Here is a 4,079-nt window from a genome sequence, read left to right as displayed (position 1 = left end):
CGTCAATTTCTGTTTCGCCCACGATGCCAATCTTTTTATCTGAGACCGGCGAAAATTGTGCTGTGTGTCTTTGCCTTTAAATGCTTTTGTGAAACGCAGTTTAGAACGTTTCACATTCCGCCCCCTGGTGGTTGTGCAAAATTCGAAACAAATAGCAAAAAATGTGTACCATTTACTGAACTTCGTTCTTCTTTGGTTTACCTATAGCAATCTACTGATTGCTTTCATATTGCAAAATAAATTGGACAGGCCCACAATTAATTCAAAATCGCTCGTTCAGAAAATGATTTATTGACTAATGCTAATTTAGTAATTTAGTCATTCACTCAAACAATTTGTTCACAAAGACTGGTTCATTTAAACATTTAACTCATTTTATGAGTAACGCATCATTTCCTACTGCTTCGTTGACAAATGCTCATTCTTCTAAAAATGAAAGTCAGTGAGTCACTCAATTAGTCAAACAATTATTTCAAAAAACGCTATAGAATTAAGAACAAGACTGTTTTGCTGTGCCTTTGTTTGCTTTAGCTGAAATAGCAAAAACAAAAGTAGTTCGCGAATTGCAATTCTGTGTCTGAAATGTTGTTACTTAACAGATCAATGAGAAATAATTTAATACTATTTATAAGGATTATTCTTTTCTTTTTTTTATATTGCTTAATGGCGCCAGTGTTTTTGTGATTCATAAAGCAAAAAGGGGTTCTGAGAGAATTATGTTATATTATATTATAAAGCCGACTTTAAAAAGGATTATATCATAATATCGATCAAAAAAATACGAATAATAAAATAAATGTGAATACAAATAAGCCATATCTATTGTAGCTTTAGCATTTTCTGGACTGAAAAGCTGAACAGCAACTCAGAAAGTGATGTTTTCGTGAGGTAACCCCGAGTTTCCTTCGCGAGAGAGTGTGTTGAAGGTTACGCTTTCCCTGAAACATTCTATAGAGCTTAATCACAGTAAAGAGCGGCGATACGAGCAGCGAGGCCTGCTGTAAATCACCAGATGTTCACCAGAAAAATGTCTCGGTACTGACTGGATCCTCGCGATTTGACTCGAGCGAGAAGCATGAGCGTTCAGAGACTCGAGGTCAGCGAATTTCCACAGAATTCCCGATATTCTCACCCCTCTCATTCTTAAGACGCAGTAACAGAGGAGATATGGGGTCTGAGCGTGCTGTGTTGCGTCAGCTGTCTCGAAGGACAGGTGTCATGGATTAATCATCTGGCTGCTTCCTGTTTAAACTGAATATTTCTTCATATGACTGTACATACGTTGTGTGTGTTTTCTTAATGCATGGTCTAGTCGGGATTGGCAATATCCTTTTCCGGCCTCAATTCTGTTCAAACAGAGATAAGCTATAGAGGTCACTTTTATAATGTTACCGAGCACTATAGATTACGCTAACATCAGTGTGAACCGGCTTTGGATTTATTTCAAAAATGCCAAGTCTTAATTAGTTGACAACGCTATAAGTGAACTACTCATACGTCAATTCAACAATACTCTTACATCAATGATCACGAGCAGTCATTACATTATGTCTCTCGTACTTAATGGCTTATGTTGTGCAACAATCTAATGTTTAATGCTGAAACTTTGTCCTCTGAGTAACAGGTGTGAGAAATCTAGCAATTATCAGTAACCTGATCTGTGTAGCTGTGTGAAACCCTGAAGGAATATAGCGCTAGATAACAGTCATGCGTCTTTGAATCACCTGAAGCAAAGATCTATTGTTTGCTCCATGGGAATACGTCTGAATGATGAAAGAGAGATGGCACGGATTCAGGAGCAAATTTCGCAATTCAGTCAATGAGGTAGAAATATTTTACATCGTACTTGTTCGGTCCAAAGCCAAGTTCAGTCAACTGTAAGTCAGATCATGTATTAGCTACTATAAATCAAATGTACAAGTACAATTATGTAAAATGCGTGTATAAAAGTACAGTTGTGTAACATTCAGTTAACACGGACTGACCATAACCATACACACACATCAACACACACTCACTAAATCCACGGCATCCATTTGAGTATTTTTAGTATCTGCTTTCAATGCCAAAGGATTTAAAGTCACTAACTAGGTGGTAAATCCTCAACAGAGCACAAGACGCACTTGAGAAGCAGGTCCTCTGAGCAGATCTGGACCTCAAGACATCACTCAAGACATCAAGGGAACCTACAGGTGAGCCTTTACAGTAAATCACACTTAAACTGACAACTTCTTGTAGAGTGTGATTGCTCACACAAAACCTTCTGCGCTTTTAACTTTCCAAGAAATCTCATTCTGTTCGATTCATAAGCTTGACACAATGCTTGTCCACACAATGTCAAAATTTACTATTATTTTATTATTACTGTACTTGTAGGGAATGTAGGGAACACCAGGACCACGCACACACACATTTATACAATTATGAAAATACCCTGCTGTTGTGAACAGGTATACTTAAAGCCTGCTAAACCTGAACAACTAATTGTTTGACAGCACTAGTTTTCATATTTTGACTTGAGTTTTCTGATTAGTTATCCTGTCCACCTGGCGTCTATTAATGAACTCATTCCCTTTGTTATCCTTGTGTGTTAAAGCCCTTCTTAAATCGTTTTAAGACCATTTTATATCTTGAGTTTTACGTAGTTAAAGTTTGTTCTTTTACGTACTTATTGTGCAAGTTTCTATATTACCATTATGGGATAGAAGTATATTTGGTGAGAAAAATCTATTTTAAATAAATATGGTACATTTTTTAGATGGTATACACACTCTTCTTGTTTGTGAGTGAAGAGCTTCGTTCCTGGTCTCCCCTAGTGTTTGCAACTGATAAAAGAGAAATAACTTGGCGAAATCAAATCATTAACAAGCTGAAAAAAAGAGTACTTGGAACGGACCAAAACACTGATACGAGTATTCATTGCGCATTTGATTCAGTGTTAATGACATTTAAGAAAATGTATTGAATTTGTAATAAATCGGTTGTGTTTTTATCTCTCGCTCTGTCGGTTCCAGCATGAAGCCCAGGAGGCGTCTGACCTCTGTGGATCTCCTCCCTACGATTCTGGAGCTCCAGGAGAGCCAGAGTCTGGAGGACTACATAGACTCCATACGAGAGCTGTCCCAACCCAGCTACCCTCTCAGCGGACCCCTCCGGGGCTCCCGTCTGTCCCCGTTGCGCATGGCTAAGCAACGCAGCATGTCTTTGGCCACCACAGGTTCTGTCCTGGCACACAAGCCCTGGGTTCTCTCTGGACCTGACAACGTATCACTAACCTTGACAGACTCGAAGGGTCCGACGAGATCGAATCAGGACCCTCTGGACTGGCTTTTTGCACAAGCACAGACCGACCCGGAAGATGTGTGCATGATATGATGGAGACAAAAATGATGAAGTCCCAGCCTCAGGAATATGCTGCTATAATCATAAAAGTTGCAATTATTTTTATTTTTAGTATATTAAGTTGAGTATTTTTTTAAATACTATATATATATGTGTGTTTGTGTGTGTGTGTGTGAAGTTTTGTAGTTTTTTTTGTTCAAATTTTATTATTTAATATTATGTTTAACAAATGTAAATGTGTTGAATGAACCGAAGACTATACTGATGCATGTGAAATAAAACTATTTGCAGCTTTGCATTTGAAGTCTATGAACTAAATGGACTAAACAGAAGAAAGCAATTACACATCAGCATGGTCTAATAAACAAAAAGCTAGTTAGGTTTCGTTTTCCTATAAGCCACTGCGGTTCTCAAACACACTGGTCATGATTTATTTAACAAATAAAGAATGTAGCGTTGCTGCCAAGCAGTCTTGCACAACTCGCACAGAACTGCTGGACCCAATCACTGCAACACACACTGCAAACACACTCTCTAGAGCTAAGATTTGAGAGTTTGGAAAAGTTACCAGTATTGTAAACAAAATTTTGTTTTCTTAGACAAAAGGTTTGCTAAAGTAAATGCTGCATGCTATCACAGAGCTCAGAGGTCAAACACAGCCAAGATATTTCGCAATCCGGTGCTTTCTGACAAGCTTCGATCCAAATGGAAAAGAAAAAGAGAGTGAAATACTTAAA

General features: G+C 38.0%; 1 long non-coding RNA gene across 1 annotated transcript; it reads left to right on the top strand.

The window, feature by feature from the left end:
- Positions 1–1,887: 1,887 nt before the first annotated feature.
- LOC122350488 lies at positions 1,888–3,646 on the top strand. The gene is made up of 2 exons (XR_006251604.1): positions 1,888–2,192; positions 3,015–3,646. It is a non-coding gene; the product is annotated as an uncharacterized LOC122350488 (long non-coding RNA).
- The last annotated feature ends 433 nt before the right edge of the window (positions 3,647–4,079 follow it).

Source organism: Puntigrus tetrazona, chromosome 1 (assembly GCF_018831695.1).
Source record: "Puntigrus tetrazona isolate hp1 chromosome 1, ASM1883169v1, whole genome shotgun sequence".
In the NCBI taxonomy this organism is placed as follows: domain Eukaryota; kingdom Metazoa; phylum Chordata; class Actinopteri; order Cypriniformes; family Cyprinidae; genus Puntigrus; species Puntigrus tetrazona.
The sequence above is the reverse complement of the archived record's forward strand: the minus strand, read 5'-3'. Positions and strand labels throughout refer to the sequence as shown.